Here is a 19,937-nt window from a genome sequence, read left to right on the forward strand (position 1 = left end):
TCAACCAAATAAGAAAAAGTAGAAGAGAGAAGAAAGCGTCCCCTCGACACTGACATGGAAATGGTATTGATACCAATTACATACATATTTAAATGATAGAAAATTTTTGGTAACACATGTTCACATATTAAAACATACATAACTTTAAATATAAAAATAAAGACATGGTTGTATTTGTAATATACATTTATCAATTCAAACATTCTTGCTGGCCTAATGTATACTCTTTGTGGATACTTGTCTTGCCTGCCCCCATCCGCCAGCTTAATTATATTTTCCATTGTTATTATACTGGAGTGGAGCAGGTGGTCAGACTGTTTCAACCGGGAACCAGAAGCCAAAATAGTTATTAGGTTGTTGATCAGTTATTATCCAAACTTATCAATATTGCTATTTCTACATAAACCCAAAATAATTAGGACAAAAAAATTTCCTTTGGGACCGGAGAAACTGATGAAAACCTTAACAAATTACGAGAAGTCAGTGTGACGGTGAAGGTGGATTCTAATCGGGCGAAAGACTTGAAAATGTTATCGACTTACAACATTGATGAACATTCATGATTTGATTTGTCCAAAGGCCTGGCCTATCCCTCTCACTCTCAGTCGACAACCCACAACCCCGTATTGATGGGGGACCCTCATTCTCAAGTCTCCACAAAGACTTTAGTACCAATCATATCATCCACACCCCATCACCATAATTCGGGATGTAAGTACAAGGAATTGGATGATTCGAATTGAATTTTATCCATATCAGCCCTGAATCTGGATAACCACTTTAATTGGATTGGATTAATGGATTTGAATCAGAGTTTGGACAGATCCCATTTGCAGCAGCTGCAGCCCTAAATCAAATCTGAAAAAAAGCTATGGGCAGTTGGGCACTGGTGGTAATGACAGGACAGCAGAGTTGAGTTCGTTCAGCTTGTTGAAGAATGAACATAAGCCATCCCATCTAAAAAGGGTTTAGCAAAAAGTGCGGGAGATATCAGATATATTTTCGTATTCCCACTACTGTAGTGTGGTGTAAATTCTTTGGGACCTTCTAACAGTAAGCAAGGTAGACGGTTTATTTACACCAACGCTGATGAATGATTGAGTGATTGAGTCGTGACCACCATTTCCCAAAATCCAGTCCAAGACAAGTTGGACCCCTTTCATCCATTTGGCAGTTCCACATCCCCTGTCCTCGTCCCCGTCCCATCTTGTGTGTGTTCCTGTTTTTTTCGCTTCCCAAAGATTCAAGATATTCTTATCTAATCTATTTTTAAATTGGGCAAATTATATTAGACACTTTTATATTACTAGTGTGCACGTGTTTTGCATATGACAATTTTATACGACAATAATGATAGAAAAAAATGTATCCAAATTTTTCTATAAAATTCATATATTTTTTATTCTTTTTTTTGTTTTTTACTATTAATCAGATTCATACTACAAAATTTGGATCTCTTCTTTTTGTAATATTTTATTTTCTTAGTGTATACTTTTTTGTTTATTTATAAAAAAAATGTAAAATTTAAAGAGGGGGAATTGAATGAGGTGAAAATTGTAGTTCAAACTATATTTTAAACCTCACAATTAAATAGGGATTAAATTTAATGGGTATTTTAGTCAAAAAAAAGTTTCACAATTTTATTCATATTTTTAATAGTGGTGTAAATATGGAGTTATAGATGTGTTCAATTTTTTCTATATTTTCTTTATTTCTATCAATGTAAAAACAATACTATTATTTACATTTATTTGTTAAATCATGGTTTTCAAAACTAGACCAGACTGGACGGTCGGACTGGAAAAATCGGTAATCGGTCAGTCCCTCGGGTCCGATTTTACTTAAAACCGAAAATTGTTAAAAAACATTGAAAAGGTCAGAAAACCATTGACCTGGGCGGTTGGACCGCTAGACCGTTCGACCCAAGCAGCGATTCGTGGGTTAGCATTTTTATTTTCAATGTTTTAAATAAAAATAAAATAAAATAAAATAGCTTTTATATTCCAACCCAGTTCGAATCCCTTACTCCCTTTGGCTTTAGGGTTAGAAGTTCTAACCCTTCCCAAGTTCCCTCCTTTCAACCCTCACACCCTATCGACCGGCCACCTGCAGTGGCCATCAACTTCGGCGTCCGACGGCGACTGACGAGCTTGCAGTGGTGAAAAGACTCACCAGCACTTGCAGCAGCGTCTGGCGGTGAAAAGACTCACCCTCACCAGCACTTATAGTGGCGTCCGACGGTGAAAAGACTCACCAGCACTTGTAGCGACGACTTGCAGCAGCGGACAGTGAGCTTGCAGCGGTTGTCTGGCAAGTTTGCAGCGACACTCGGCACTCAACATTGGGCATTGGCGACCAAGCCCACTGTCTGCGAGTTGGAGCAGAACTTGCAGGTTTGCAGCAGCAACTTGCCTGCGACCAAGCCCAACTGCCCAAGCCCACCGGCAGCGGACCCACTGTCGCACCACCATTACCAGTGTCATTCTATTTCCAATAGCAATTACATTCTATATCACATGGTGGTTTATACATTTTGTGGATGGATTTTTCTCTCCGATCTATGCCCAACTTGGAATCAACATCTTTGGTATGTGATCACTTTCCTGTTTTACCTCTATATTTTGTTTATTTTGGTGAATGCAAGGGGTTGGGTGTTTTTTGTAGTTTTCGTTTCTTGGGTTGAGAAATTTCCTACTTTACATGCGAGTTACATCAATGTTTTGATAATTTAGAACAGGTGGAGATCTCTAACTATGGATCATCTGCATACCATAGTTTGAACTTTAATCTTTAACTTTGAAATCTAGTAATGGCCATGGAAAATTTCTTGCATTTTTTGGAATTTTTTCCATATTTTTTTTGTATTTTATTATTTTTATATGTAGATATTTTTATTTTTTCATATGTTGTTCTTTTTCCTGTATTTTTTGTATTTTATTTAAATTTCTATGGTATTTTTTATTATCTCCCTCTCTCTCTCTCTCTCTCTCTCTATATATATATATATATATATATATATTAAAACAAAGGGTAAAATACAAAAACCTCCCCTGAGTTTTCTGACAATCTTATAAATCTCCCTCTGTGTTTTGATATGAACAGAATCCTCCCTTATAGTTTTGAAAAATGGTGCATATACCTCCCTCTTATTAGTTTTTCTGGCCGAAAACCCTAACGTAATACATTAATTTTCTTAAAATACCACATTTACCCTTAAAGTGGTAACCGAAGCAAACCAATCTCCTACCCCTGTTTTTTCCACTTCTCTGTCTCAATTGAGCTAACCAATCGTCACTCATTTTTTATCCTTTTGCTCTATTTTATTTATTTTTCACATTTTCTTAATTTTCCATCTCTTTTATTCTTCTTCATTCTATTTCTTTCCTATTTTTTTCTTTTCATTTTCTGTTTTTTTTTTACAGGTGATAGGCAAATAGGAACCACGGTCTAGAGACTTCGTGGAGATGCTTGTTAAATGGTTCTAAGCGATTCCTTTTACTATTTAAGTAATTTAACAACCATTTTTCAGAACTATTTAATCTACCCAAAAGGCTTCAACCGTACTGAACTCATCTTCATAATGCGTTCATATGATGTGCATGACAGTACTCCAAGTGTTCAAAGAAATTCCTAACACGATCTCAAATCATAAAACATAAACAAAAATTTCAAACTTCTATTAAGTATTAAGCGCCAACCTATTTCTCTCAATCTTACCTGGATTGTTTTATTAAATTTAACATGAACAAAGTCAAAGACATTGCCTTCTACAAAGATTGATCCCCAAGAGCAAAAATCTTGACAAACTAAAGAAATCAAACATCGAATCTAAATTAAGATTATCAACTGCCTGTTGAAATCTACGGGAATGTTGCTAGTGAATTTGTGGAGATGTTTTTGTTTCAAAGAGAAGCTTGCTCTATTCTTTGTTTCAAAGAGAAGTATTTAAGGGTATTTTAGTAAATTCATCTTCTAAGTTAACGGAACTTTAATGGAAGGGAGGTATTTATAGTTTTTTTCAAAATTATAGGGGAGGATTCTGTTAAAATCAAAACATAGGGGAGGTTTATAAGATTGTCAAAAAACTCAGGGAAGATTTTTATATTTTACCCTAAAACAAAACGGTCAAGAAATTTTCTCCTTTTTTTGAATTTTTTATTCCATGTCATTTTTAAGACAACCAATGAGATGCACTTTCCCAATAGCCTAAATAATCTATTCTCCTAAACTAGCTCCCCCATTTTCTCCAAAATTATCTCTAATTCATATTTATCTTCTAAATTATCTCTAATTCCTATTTATCTCCAAAATTATCTCTAATTCCTATTTATCCTCTCCCCTACTTTTTATCTATATTTATCTAAAGAAAGTTTGGATTAAAAAAATTAAGAATTATTTAAATATTCGAACAAAATTATATAATAAATTTAAAATATTTATTAAAAGCACAAAAAATAATTTTATGTTTTTACAAAATATATCACAAAATTATGTACTAACAATTTAAATTATGTTTTTCTAGATTATCAATTTAAATGTTTTTCATTAAAAATATGTAATAGCTTTAAATAAATAAAACTCAAAAAACAAAAAAATTAAATAGTTTCTAGATTATTTAAATAACTAAATATTTATCACAACTAGATTTTAAATAGTTAAAATAACGAAATTATGTAATAAATTAAAAAAAAAATTCTTCAAGTATAAAAATAATTATAACATAATATTGAAATTAATAATAATTTAATATATTAAAAAATTAATAATGAAATTATGTAATGATAGTATAAATTATGATTTTATGGATAATTAAATTCAATAAATAATTAATATTTTAAAATTTAAATATTTTACATATTATTTAAGTAATTAAATAAAAAAATATTTAACAAAACTAGATTTTAAATAGTTAAAATAAAGAAATTATGTAATAAATTTTTAAAAAATTCTAAAAAGTAGAAAAATAATTATAACATAATATTGAAATTAATAATAATTTAATATTTTTACATAATATTGTAAATAATTAATTTCACTTTCAAGTAATAATTTGAGAAAATAACTTTCAAAAAAATTAATATTTATTAATAATAATTTTAAACTCTTAATCTATATTTATTATATAATTATATATACTAAAGTTAATATTTATTATATTTCAATAATTATTTAATGTTTTTTGTTATAAATGTTTTTTCAATGATTATGTATAAATTTATTTTGTTTTATTATTTAACAAAAAAATTTCAATAATTATTGAATATTAAATTACTATTATTTAGAATTTAAAATTTAATTTTTGTATTTTTATTATAAGTTATTGATTAATATTTACTAGAGATTATACTATTTATTGACTAAGTTAATATATTTTTAGTACTTATTGTATTTTTGTAATTTTTGTATTTTTCATTATCAATATATTTTTCAATAATTGTGTATTTTTCACTATAAATTTTCAATAATTATTGGATATAAACTATTTTTATTTATTAGAGATAAGACTATTAATTTAGCTGAAAATTATGAGTGTTCATGAGTTGGTTCGGTTCAGTCGTAGGCTATTTGGCCAACCAAATTGACCTAGGCATGTTAGGGAGTTGGTTAGATGAAACAGACTAACCTTTTGTGAAAACCAACCCACTCAAATTGTATCGATTTGAGTCAATTTTTTGGTTTAGTCAGTCGGTTCAAAAGATTTAAACTTAAAAATTACAGTGCAATTATTGAAAAATAAATTTAGAAAATAGATTTATGATATAAAACATTTTAGACTAAGAAACATGGGAAATTTCCTTTTCCATATTAAAAAATATATTTAAAATATAAAATATTAATATATATCAATGATTACGTCATTCGATTTTGGTCGGTTTACAAATGCTAAAGTGAAACTGATCCAACTTGGTTGAATTGGATTGGTCGGTTTCATCAGTTTGATGAATAAACCTAACTAAAATTAATTATTGTTATTTTTGTATTAGAAAAATTTAATTAGAATAGTATATAAAATATAAATAATTATTAATTATTTAAAATTTTGAAAATATAAAACAATTGTATACTCTTATGTGTTTGTATTAGGGTCATTTACTAGAGCACACCTTTAGGGATGGCAATTTTCCTTCCCCAATGGGGACCCAATTGGCGGGGCAGGGGCGGGAGACAGGGATTAATAGGAATCCTCGGTCGGGGTCGGGGTCGGGTACACACCTTATAGTTTTACATATTTACTTAAACCTACCTTATAGTTTTCATTTTACTAAAACATCCCATATATTTTACAACTTATTTACTTAATCAACCTTTCATTATGGAGTGTTTGTTTTGCCATTAGGCCCATGGTTTTTTATTCCAAAAATACACCTAACACTTTTTTTTGTATAGAAAACAAAATTGACCAAATATAGCCAATAGAGTGGTTGCCCGTTTCTTATTAAGGGCAAGAATGGTATTTTTATTTTTATTTATTTTTATTAGATTTATTTAAATAAACATTAGGGTCAACACTGTCATTTTCACTGTCATCTAATGGAAGATTGATTAAATGCATTGCAAATTATAAGTGTTGTTTTAGAAAAATGCTAACTATAGGTAGACCTGTTCATGGGTCGGGTCGGGCTTTTACTCCTCATTAGTAGGATTTTTTCAGGCCTAAGCCTGGCCCGACCAACGGGCCTACAACTTGGGCCCGAGTAGGTCCTCTTAAAAAGCCCAAAACTCGGGCCCGAGCCCGAAGCCCAACCTAACAATGATTTTTTTCACTTTTATTAGATTGCATCGTGAGTTCGCCTGAGTTCGCTGGTGGCACCGGTGTTCACTGGTGAGAATGAGAGCATTGAGAAGTGAGAAGATGGAATATATATATATATATATATATATATATATATATATATAGAGAGAGAGAGAGAGAGAGAGAGAGAATTCATTGTCGGAGTTCACCGGTGAGAATGAGAAGATGAAATAGAGAGAGAGAGAGCGAACTCACCACCATAGTTCACTGGTGGCACTGGTGTTGAGTTCGCCTCTGAGAGGGTTCGCCATTTGCCAGTTCCTGAGAGTTGAGACCTAAGATGCTAAAAGGGTGAGAATGAGATGAGTAGTCAATTTAGGATTATTAGGTTTAAAGGGGATATAAAAGTCGGGTTGGGCTGGGCTCGAGACGGGCTTTTGTGACAAATCCCGAGCCCAACCCATAAAATAGTCGGGCTCAGGCTTTTAGGCCCAAGGTTAAGCCCGTGGGCTAAAGTCCATGTGCAAGCCCGTCCGGGGGCCAGCCCGGCCCGGCCCGTCGGGCTACCCAGCCCATGAACAGGTCTAACTATAAGGTAGATTTTAGTAAATCCATGAAACTATGATGAGTATTTTAGTAAATGACCATTTCTATTATTTAGCTTTCACTTAATAAATCTCGTGCATCACACGGGTCCAGCTAGTACATAAATATTTTTTGCTTTTTATTTATTTATGACGTCACGGGTCGAACGGTTTGACCCAAACGGTTGAATCGCCGAACCGAAAAACGGTGCCCATAACGGTTCCATTTCCAGGTCGATTTTCAAAACCTTGTGTTAAATATATGATATTATACATGTGCCCCAATGTTTTTTTTGTAAAGTTTATGTATTTTTTATATTTTATTAATATTTATTATTTAACAATGACATTCAAGGTTGATAGATTTGACACAAAAGTTGAACTATTGATCTCTGCCAAATAGGAAAATAATTTCATTTTTTGTTAGTTTTAGATTATATATTTCATTTTCATCATCAACAAAAAAATTTCCTGTATGTTGCACTTGTTTTTCAATATGATTAATAAAAAATATCATAAATGTGTCTATTTTTTCTACTTTTTTGTAATTTTTCTATATTCATTTCTATTTAAAATTTTATTATCTAACTATGAGTTCATGGGTTGGCCAATTTGATTTGAATAGTTGAATTGTTTAGTTATCATTTGGATAAATAATGATTTTATTTTGAGTAAGTTTTAAAATATATGAGTTATAAAAGTACATAGATCTAATTAGTAGTATTTATTAGTGAAAATTAACTTAAATATGGGATTTAATAAGAGAGAATGGGAGTTAAAACCTTAAATACAAGAGTTAATGAGAGGGGATTAAATGAGCTAAAAAGTATTAATTAAAATTATATTTTCAATCTTTATAATTAGAGATGGACTAAATAATAAATGTAAACAATTTAATCAAAAAAAATTCATACCCTCATTCATACTTTTTATTATATATATAGAGAGAGAGATTTTTTGTGAACATTCAGCCCCCTCAAGTATTAAGTGTTAATGATAAATGAGAAATCATCAATATTGGATTCTCAATGTCAAATTAACGGAAGAGATCTCTTCTTATAATTTCTCTCGGAGAGGTCAAAGTTTCAGGAGATTAAAAGAATTTGTGACGGAGGTTTAAGTAATTGACTCATAGGAGGAGGTTCTTGATTTTAAAATTTTATCTTAAATGGTAATTAAATTTTCTAAAAATTACGTGAAAATGCTAAAGAAAAGTACAAAGTTAGAAATTGGTGGATGGGACCATTAATTGTCACTTTTTCAAGGCAGTTTCATTATTTGTTATTGTCAATCAAATGTTTAGCTTTAATTTCTTTCACTTATTATTTTCAGCACAAAAGGATAAGGAATAGGTTTAGGTGGTCCTCCACCCAAGTTATTGCCCAACTTGCCTTGCCAGTTGCCATAGACCCTCATGTTGAATTTGGTCTCATGTCATCACTCGTGTATATATATATTGGAACCGGCTAGTTGCATCGCTCAAACAGTTGAATTATTCAATCATTTGGCCGGCCCAATTAGAGGGTGTTTGATAATATAGTTGGTTTTATTTTTTTTTAAAAACAACTCTCTTAATGGGTATTAAATATTTTTTCTTGTTATGGATTTTTTGTATTTTTAGCTTTTTGTAATTTATTTATTTTTATTATTTAATTTAGAGAAATTTCCAATTAGTACCCTGTATTTTGGGTCTAGTATCATTTTGGTCTTCAAACCTTAAAACGCAACAATCAATATCTGAACTTTCCAAATGTGCCAATCCAATACCTATAGTTAGTCAGCCATTAAGTAGCATTTGAGAAAGCACAAATGCCCTTTGAGTGTCATATAATTTTCTTTATTAACCATCCAAACGCTGACAAAAAATGAACAGTCCCAAATCGTTTTCTCTTCTATTTAAGAAAATTGGAGTCACATCTCAATGGTCATTCTAGTGACTCCAACTTTCTTGGGAAATAAAAGTGACTCTTTCAATAATGAATTTTTTATGGTTAAAATGGTCATTGCCTTATTTACTTGAAAAATAAAAATAAGTGAATTTACCTGAATAAATAACTTACCTAAAAGTGAACAAGGCATAAAAGGGAATAAACTATTATTATGCAAATACTTGGTCCTCAAGAGCTCTTGACCCACAAGGCTGACTCTCTATTCAAAAATAACCAAACGAGCTTCAGCTGGAACGCCTGATTCAACTCAGCAGCCTTTTCTAAGACCCAACCCACCCTCAGTCTTTGGAGAGCACAAGTTATCCCAGCTACACCATCTAAAATTCTTCTCTTGCTTTTAGAAGTTCCACCAAAAACCCCACTGGATAGAATCAATTCTCTTAGGCTATGTTTGGTTTGAAGGAAAAGGTAGGGAAAAGAAGGGAAAGACAGGAAAAGCAATACAATATTTGTAAATGTTTCCCTACCTTTTCATTCATTTTCCTACATTTTCCTTCAAACCAAACATAGCCTTATTGATAGAGGCAGGCATTTGAACCATCAAAATCACATGATTAGGATCAGCTTGCACGACATATTTCATTAAGACCAACTTACCTTCCTAAAAAAGGTTAGCTACTCTCTAGCCATCTAATTTATTTGATAAAGTATCCATAACAAAGGCAAGAGAATGAGCCTTATTTCGAACCCAAAAAAGAGGAACACCCAAATACTTTAGTATCACAAGAAAAATTCCCCATTCTTAATTGTCTCTTAAGAAGTTTCACTCCTTTGTGGCTTACAGCTTTACTATAAAAAATGTCATATTTAGAACAATTAATCAATTATCCCAACATTTGTTGAAAATTATTAATTATGTCCAAAAAATTTGCTACATCCTCCCTGGAGGCTTTTAAAAAACAAAAACATCATCAACAAAAAATAGGGGCCTCTCTAGATATTTTAACCTATTTATTCAGCTTTACCTAGCAATAAGGAGAGCCCTCCATAGCTAAGATGAAAATATAAGGGGAGAGAGAGAGTCTCCTTGTCGAAGACCCCTAGAAGGAATGAAGAATCCTGGGGACTGCCATTCACTAGGCCTAAAAAAGAAATTAATAGAATACAAAAATGGATCATATCAATCCAATGATTGAAACCCAAGGCCCCCGCTCAATCTTATCATAGGCCTTCATCATATCAATCTTAATTGCTATTGAACGAAATCATCTCTTCTGCTTCTTCATATAATGTAGAATCTCCTATGTCATAATAACCACATTATTCGATATAGATCTCCTAGGGACAAAGGCATTCTGGTATGGAAATATGCATATATCAAGAAGTGGCTTCATATTAAGATTAGTTTTAAGACTTAGGGTTCTTTCCGCTATGATGAGATACAAAACACTATCAAATTAGTCACTAAGATGCTCTCTTCAAATGCATCATCATCATCCAAGCCTTATCCGAACCATATGGGTTCAGCTACATGAATTCTATTTTATCATTCCGTTCTGTTTAATGCCATAACATTGTTACATTGTTAATACTTGAAGCATTTGTTACTATTTCAACCCACGTCTTATTGAACGATGAGATGTTAAAAAAAAAAATCAACATGTGATTCACATTGTTCTATTGAAACAATAATGTGCTTTTAACGCCAATCAAATTGATGTTGTAGAAGAGTTGTCCATTAGGCTTAGTTTTGAAATAGTACAAATACCAATGTTTTCAAAATTGGATTAGACCGGACCAGACAATCATACCAGAAAAATCGGGAACTGGTCACCTGACCGGTTTTGTTTTACCCCCAGAACCATATTTTGGCAAAAAACCGTTGATTTGGTCAGCAAACTGCTGACCCGGGCGGTCGAACCATTCAAACCGTCCAACGGTTTTTTGCCATTTTTATTTTTTAATTTTTATAATTTTTTTTTGTCAGAATGGATCATCTTGAGAATCAGACCCCTGAATGATTCGTTTTTTAAAATCTTGACAAATACAAATATGTACATTACAAATACATACAAAATAATAGGAAAATACAAGGTTTTGCACTCTCCACATTTGTATTTGTACTCCTTCCATATTAGGAAAAGTGCAAATACTAATATATTCAATGAAAATCATGTATAGGGTATTTCTAAACCTTATATTTGCATCATACATATTTGTACGTACACTCTTTCCAAACCGAAATACTATTTCACTTGTGCTATTATGTTCTGTTGGATGAATGTAAAAAAGGAAAGCCAAATAAAGCTAAAAGGGAAATGAAAATTGAAAGAAGGCCAGAAAGAGATTGCATATTGAACTGTATTGCAGCTGAAAAAAAAAAAGACCTTTAGTTCAACATGTATGTCTAATGGGAGCAAAGGATAGCCCCAATGGATTAGCAAAATAGCTCCAAGTGGTAGTGGATGGATTTTGGTGAGACTATGCCAAGAATGAGCTTCTAATGGGCTAAGTAGATGAGCAATCTGAGTAGGAGCGATTATGGTCTAGATTGGGCTGGACCCATATAAAAAATTTTTAGTAGTCAAGCCAGTCCTGGAATTAAAATTTTGGTCCTGAGCTGAAACACTAACCTAGAGTTCAAATTGAAGCTCATTTTTTTGTCTAATATTTTGTTAGTGCTATTATCACATCATATAATAATATATAAAAACAAACTCAATAAACTATTAATATTTAACGTTTCAGATGGCTGATAAATTCATTTTTTGAACGTTGCTTTTATTCCTAACTTAGGGTTGAGGCATTGGGCAACCCAAGCCCAATACGTCTTCATGGTAGCACATTCAAATATTATATACGTATGTATGTATATTTATGTGTATACCTAATGCATTTGTGTATGTATTGATTGTTAGAGCTCATACCGTTCTTGAGCTCAACAGTGGATTGAGATGAACCACCTCAATCTCAGTCGATAACTAGGACTCTAGATGGCATCTTGGCTGGAAAAATGGTTCTACAAACCAACCTAATACTCCTCTAAAAGGGGGAGTGCATTGAGGCAATTAAGAGTCATTGTTTGTTGTATACAAGCTCTTGGATTTGGAAAAATTGAGGTTGATGGAGCCTTTGGTTTCCAAATGCTTAACCATGAAAGAAAGCCCCTCTTGAGCGATTGCAAAGCTCTATAAATAAAGCCACACACTCCTAGTTCTTCCATCGAGCAAAAGGCAACCAACTCCCAAGAGAAGGAGTTCCTCTCTTTTCAGTTTTGCAGTTCTGCTGGGAGAGAAAAGCTCCTTAGTCTGGTTTCAGGTATAGAAGAGAAGAGCAAAAGGAGAAGAAGCTAAAGAAGTGATTTTGAAGCTCTCAGATGTCTTAAACAGGCCATAGACGCTGCATTTGCTTCGATTTCTCAAGATTGGTCTCTAACTGCTATTTCGGTTCGTTTCTAGATCTTAGAATGATCTTTAAATGCTTCCAACATGTTAAGAAGCATATATTGGGACTATCATTTATAACTTTAAGGCCTTGTTCATTTTCTAGGAAGTGGGGATGGATAAATTGGTACGCTACATTAAAAGAAATAAACCAGCCTTCATTTTCTAGTATTAGTGAATCCCACAGAAAGAACAACTTTTTAGCAGCTCGTTTTACTTGAGGAAGTAATACTTTCTTCAAACTTGGGTAAATTACTTACACATGATGGAAAAATATTGTCCATTTAATAATGTCACGTCTATTTGATAAATTAGTCATTATACACCTTTATCTTGGGAATAAAAGAACACTAGCAAGTGATCTTATCCGAATAAGTGTTTCCCAAGAAACACTTGCCCAGATAAGTGCATTTTTTACCCAGGAAAGTCATTTACCAAGACACAAACGAGGCCTAAGTTGAAAGGAAGTAAAATTGTTATATATGTATTTATCAATGATTGCGTGTTTAAAGGTAAATATTCTTTAGAGTGACATAATTATAGGACTCCTAATGCACAATAACTTTCTCCTTTATATATATAATTATCAATGCTAGGGTCATTTGGTTTTAAGATGTTTAAGTAGAACTGTAATCATCAAGGGAGATTACAAAGCCAATCAGAGCCCAAAGGGGATAAAGACCCAATCACATCACTACAAAGACTACCAATAGTAGAGCTTGTGAATGAAGGACATGGCTAACAAAAAATTAGAGATAAGGGAGGAAGTTCATGAGGGAAAACAATTTTGTGTGGGAAAAATTAAGAATAAAGATGAGAGAAAATTTTAAAGGAGAATGCATAGGACCCACAACCATTTAACTTTTCACTACGGGCCCCATGTATTTTGTCACTGGTCTAGAACTTTATTATTGATTCCACAGCTTGCTAAACAGCCATGACGTTCGGCTAATCCGGATTTTTTTTCAAAGCACATCCCAATTTCCCAATTTTGATAAATGGTTGCAGTCCAAGTTAATTCAAAATATCACTTTGTATCACTAGGGTTGTGCCCCTTTATAAAAAATCACATGTTTCTTTGATCAAGCTGATACTTGGAACCCTCCATAGTTGCCTCTTGATATCCAATAAGGGTACCTACCCTGTTATGGGGCCTAAACTTCACCCTCCTTGTCCCAATAAAGTTAGAGGGAGCTTATTGATGAGAATTCAAGAAGTCAATTAGAAGATGGAGGTCATCTATTCCCTCTTTGGTCAGGCTGTGGTGGAAGCCATACAAAAAAAATGGGCATTACAGATATAGAAAAGATAGGTTGTTGTGGATGTTGTATTCTAATGGCGCATTCATTGTCATATCAGCCTCCTAGAAAACAAGTCGGCTGAAGAGGAAAAGGGAGTGGATAGACCCAATGATATGTAGGTTGCTAAGAAAATCATAGTTGGTCCATGTTATGGACTATGGAGTCTACCCATTGAATATGATGCTAAAAATTTTTATTTGGAGAGCTTTCCATGATGCCCTTGCTATCAATGATGTACAGTTTTAAGGAACACCCCTACTCAAATAAGATGTAATCTCTTTAAATGTAGATGAAATAGTTTTCCATGCCAATTTTGAGTTTGATTAATTAAGGATTCTAGTTTTAGATTTAATGATGAGACTAACATGCATCTCTTTTGCATATTGGTTTGTTGATTGTGTGAACCAAATCTTGAGAAAGTTAAAGCTATTGCTTACATTTGTGTAGCAGCCTGGTTTATTTGGTAGGCCAAGAACAACTTGATTTTTAACAATATCACACCTAATCCTTTGAATACTGTGAATGTCATCAATAGGTCTTATTATAAGATGACCATGATCTTGAAGCCGAATTGGCAAACATCTACAGAGGAGATAGCTCATGTCTCGATTTGAAGCTCCCCCCCCCCCCCGTTGGTACCCATCGGATAGTAGTTTTTCTGTTACTGGTCAAGCTCTTTCAATGTTTTGATTCTTAGTGCAGATGATGGTGTTATTGCCATAAAGTTTGGCGCTAGTCCTTGCTTTGCAATGTTATTAGGAGTTTTTTTGGCTCAAAAGCGTGGTCTTTGGTAGGATGCTTTTTGAGACTGTTTGAATCAAAAGTGTGGTCTTGCTCCTACTCCTTTACTATTGCCATCTAGTAAGCTTACTAGATGTTTGAATCAAAAGAAGTTATTATCATGTCCAGAGGAAGGCTTTTGTCATAGTGCAAGACATTCTAGCCATGTTGTCTTTCTTTATTGTTTGTTTTTTATTCTATTAAGCGATAGTGGACTGGGCTAGCTCATAGGTTGTCATGCTTATACAGATCTTCTCAAGGTGAATTATGTGGTTCTATTTTTGAGTGGGTTGATAGTATTATATCATTCATCAAAAAAAGATGTGTGAGCTTCCTAAGTTCTCTTTTGTTTTGCTTGTTGTTCTTTGCGTCTTTCTTATTATTTTTGTTTTTTTTTTATCTGGACTGTAGAAAGAAATGATCTTCTTGAGTGTAAGTTTTGATCAAGGTTTTAAAAATCGACTCAAAAGCGGAACCACTATGGCCACTGGTTTCTAGGTTAGTGGTTTGACCGTCCAAGTTGAATAGTTAAGGCGGTATGGAATATTAGGGCAATTAATATTATTACTCTTGGTCTTTTATAAGAAAAAAAAATAAAAGAGATGGTTGTTGGCTGAGAAGAAAGAAAGGAAAGGAAAGAAAGGAAAAAATGAAGGAAAGGAGGAAAGGAGGGAAGAAGGAGGAGGAAGAGGAGGGAAGAAGAAGGAAGAGGAGGAGGAGCATCCAATGTTCATTGGCGATGACGATGACAATGGTGGCAATAACATACAACACAACGGCAACCATTTGGTCATATGAGAATTCAAATATGAGATTTGACATATGAGAACTCAAATATGAGATCTGAGATCTAAGAACTCGGATATGAGAACTGAGATCTTAGATCTGAGATTTCTACAACTTGTTTTCTATTCTCCGATCTCTCTCTTTGCATCTTATGAAAACATGAACTTCTGTCCGGGTTGAGCAGGTTGATAGCTCTACCACTTGGGTCAATGGTTATTTGATCAAGTCAACAGTTTTGGGCCCAAAAATGGGTTGAGGGTGAAACGGAACCGGCTTCCTAGATGATTTCCGGGCCAAACGGTCCAACTGTCTAGGTTAATGATAGTCCGAGAACACTGGTTTTGATGAATACCACTTGATTGGTTAGCACCTTTTTATGGTACTGCTTGCTTGGTTACTACGTTGGGTATCTTTATCTTTTCCCATACCGTGGTAATACTTAGGTTGTGTTTGTTTTCAATGTAAAAACTTTGTTGATGTAAAAGCCCATCGATGGAGTTCAACACTGATGGTTTAAAATTCCTGACCGTTGTGCTTTGAAAAATGTGGTTGTCGATGTAATATTATATCAATTTTATCAATATAATATTTACATCGATTATCGATGTACAGTAGAGTTTTACATTGATTTACGATATAAAATCCACTCCATCCAAATGCCAACAAATCTGAACCCAAAGTGGATTTTTACATCAATCTTGATTTACATTACAAACACACACAAATAAAAATGAACCAGTGGTGAAGTTTTACATCAATACCAATTTACACCACAAACAAACAGCCTTTACATATACAATTTGCTCCCCTAACCTGTCACACGAAAGTAAAATAAGGTCCAAAGTATTGATACACCTACATTGGAAGGGGTGTATTGGAACTTTATACCACACAATTTTTTTTAGTAGGTTGAAGGGGTAGGTATAAACATAGATTAACATATAAAATAATGGATTTGGGGATTAACCATAAAAAAGGCATATATGATACAATACGCTACTTCATGTTAATACTTTGTATTTTAAGTAAAATCAATAAATTGCCCAAAATTTTATGGATGGACGATAATAAATGATGTTGGGCGATCCGGGCACTCTTAGCTGGCTGGAACCTGGCTCCTAGCTGTGATTGACGGCACCTGAGACGAAGAGGAACGTGAAGAGTTCCCGGGTGGCTCTCCCAGCGGGAACACTCCGATGCTTAAGTTAGAATTCTGAGAAAACTTGAGAAAATGCAGAGAGAAAACTAAGAGTGCTGATTGCGCTAGCTTCAATACCTTTGCTTCGCGAGGCTTGGGGTTCTGTTATACCGGAGTTCTGTCAAATATGGATTAACAACCTCTGCCGCAGCCGTTGCTACCAGAGCTGAAGTGGCGGATGTGGGCACCCGTTGCAGTGTACGGACCTGTCAGGCGCGCCACATCTGGCAAAAGTGGCAGGCACAACGCCGCCTGACAAGAGACGTAGGCACAGCCTCCGGATTTGACAGGTACTATTGTTAGGCGGATCTTTTCTGTAGGTTACCGAGCTACTTTGCACTGAGCTGCCATGGTCCGAGCTACCTTACACCGGGGTGTCGGGGTAGCCGAGGTGTGAGCGCTCGAGTTGAGCCTTAGAAAAATATGGGCAGGAGCATTGATGGGATTATCCTGAAGTGTACCCACTTCGGGGTACTTCCCATAGACTGGGGTGTTCCCTTTTCAGGAAGGAAGAGTTCGGGGCCCACCAGGGGGAATTCGGGTCTCGGGAGGAGCTTGGTAGTCCTCCTCCCTTAGGGGGAATTCTGTGTACTAGATCTTTCTGCTTGGCAAGCTGCTACGTCAGCCGAGCTACGTTGCTGGGCTCTGGCGAGTTCAGTACACCGAGTTATGGCCAGGCTGCCATGCTGACCTGTCACTTATGCCAAGTTGTACCCACGTGCTGGGGGTTCTGACCCAGTGCAGGGAGTCCGCGGTGTGTCGGGTGGATTTGGCTCGGAGCTCTGGCCTCCTGGTCAGGCGACTTATGGGTCAGACCAATTCACTGCTTGGCTCAATCAAGGGCAATCCGAGTCGCGTACAGTCTACGCGTGGACGTCACGCGATCTATGAACTCCGTGGACGTCAAAAAATGCGCTAAATCAATTTTGCCTCGAGAATCACGTAGCCGGTTTCCTTGAGAGCCGTTAAATCATCTTGATCTCGACCATTGATGCCCGAGTACAATGGCCATAAATAGTGGGGGTCCTAGTCATTTTCCCTCGCCATAAGTCCTCAGCACTTGTCTTGAGCTCATGTCTAAGGTCTCCAGCTCAGGTCAATTGTTCCTAGTTCGGTTGCTCTCCTTGGTGAGTCTCCTTTGCTTTTCTTTTAGTTTCCTTTCCTTCCAGTTCGTTTCTTTCCTTCGCTATGTCTAGTTTCGATAGTCAACTGGATGAGCCCGAGGTAGGTACCTCGGCTCAGGGTGACCCCACCGAAGTCCAGTCTCACGAGGCGTGGAAAACCTCGGGTAATCTGGCCCTCTCACCGAGGTCGGATGCCGGATAGGTTCGGTCCCTCCATTATGACCCTGGAGAGGCTCCGATACCTCATCCGACAATACAATTTGCCTTGGGAGTATACCTACAGTCTTCCTGCGGGTAACTTCCCATGGGAGCACGGTCCTGACGAGATCGTGATCTTCCGAGAGCAGCTTATAGTCGGGCTCCGTCTTCCTTTCCACCCTCTTATCGTAGAGGTCCTGAACCACTTCAACATCACAATAGACCAACTTCACCCGAACTCCGTTCGTAACGTGGTCGGGACCTTATCCCTGTGCTTCGAGTATGTCCTTCCTTTGAACCTTGATATTTTTTGCTCAATCCTCTTAATAAAGAAGAGCGCTTCAAGCATTCTCCCCGAGCATAGGTGGGCTTACTACCTGTCCCCTCGCTCGGGTTTCAAAATGTTGCACAAGCTTCCTAGCAAAGTCCCGACCTGGAAGCAGGACTACTTCGTAGTCTGGAACACCGCGGGGTGGCCTTTCCCCACTCATTGGAGGGCAGCCATCCAAGACCCCGGTGTTATCCTGGACAAGAAGACAAGGGAGACGCTCCAATCATGGACTGAGCTCGGGTTTAATTACAAGGATTATATCGCCGAGAGCAAGCTTATACAGGCCGGCTTGAGCCCGGGTAGGTTGTCTTACTTAGTACCTTGTTTAAATGATTGGTACTTTCGAGTTTACTAATGCCGAGCTGTGTTGCAGGGCCCATGGAAGAAGAGAAGCATAAGGGGGAGAGACTTTTCCGCCAGATGAAAGGGAAGAAGAAGCGAGCTGCCAAGAGAGCTCGCATCGAGACTCCGCAGGCCCCCACTTCCGAATCCGAGCTTCCGCAGGCTCCTACTTCTGAGCCCGAGCTCCCTGACGTACCTCCAATCATCGACTTGGAGGAGATCCTGCCACCTCGGGAGCCCGAGACATCGGCAGAGCCTGTCCCTTAGGCAGCTGCGGAGCTTGAGGTCACCACCGAGGCCGCTGATGCAGCGGCTGAAGCTTCCGCACAGCCGAGATGGCCATTTCCAGCTCGAGGACTCAGGAGAGGGAACGGAGCATCCTGATTCCTCAATGCAGCCTTCAGAAGATCAAGGGGGCTGTCTACACCGAAGAGGTCTCCCTTTGGGCTGACCTCGCTCCTACTCAGCTCGGAGCCTGGGCTGCCACTCACACAATGGTGGTAAGTTATACAGACCCTTTTCTCTCTTCTCTTTTATCCCCCCTTTTTGTACATCTCTTCGGTGCTAACCAATCCTCCCTGGTCAGGTGAACTCCGCCATGTACGCCTTGACTCCAGTCCGAGAGGTATCTAAAGCGGGCTCTAGTTGTCGAGGACTCGGCTTGCGCATCCCACGCCGATCTGAGGGCAGCTCGGGACCACATTTATCAGTTGGAGAGTGATGCTTCATCTTGGAAGAATGTCATCAAGGTGCTGACGGTAGAGAAGGAGGAGCTAGCACACGAAAGGGAAGAGATGGCACGCGAAAGAGATGAGCTGAAGAGCGAGGTGAGCGCCCTCCAGGCAGGCAAGGGGGTTCTAGAGCTCGAGGTTAAAGGCCTTAAGGAGGATCAAGGGGTCCTTAAGCACGAGGTGGAGTTTCTTAAGATCGATATCGAGGAGAAAACTGAGATCTTCAACCAGGCCATAGAGGAGACCAAGGTTAAGGTCGTTCTAGACTATGTCAGATCGGACAAGTTTGACGTCGTGCTGATGGAGGCCTATCGTAAGGGCTTGAAACTAAGTAGGTGGTTGATAAGGCACACATACCCCGAGCTCGATACGAGCACCATCACCGCCTCGCGGATCACGGACGAGATAGCCCGCCAGGCCACAGAGGACCCGAATTCTGAGGAGGAGAGTGGCGACGAAGAGGCAGATGCCACCGACCTGGCAGAAGCTCCTAAGGA

The sequence above is a fragment of the Nelumbo nucifera genome, chromosome 2 (genome assembly GCF_055504915.1).
Source record: "Nelumbo nucifera cultivar China Antique chromosome 2, China Antique-T2T, whole genome shotgun sequence".
Taxonomy (NCBI): domain Eukaryota; kingdom Viridiplantae; phylum Streptophyta; class Magnoliopsida; order Proteales; family Nelumbonaceae; genus Nelumbo; species Nelumbo nucifera.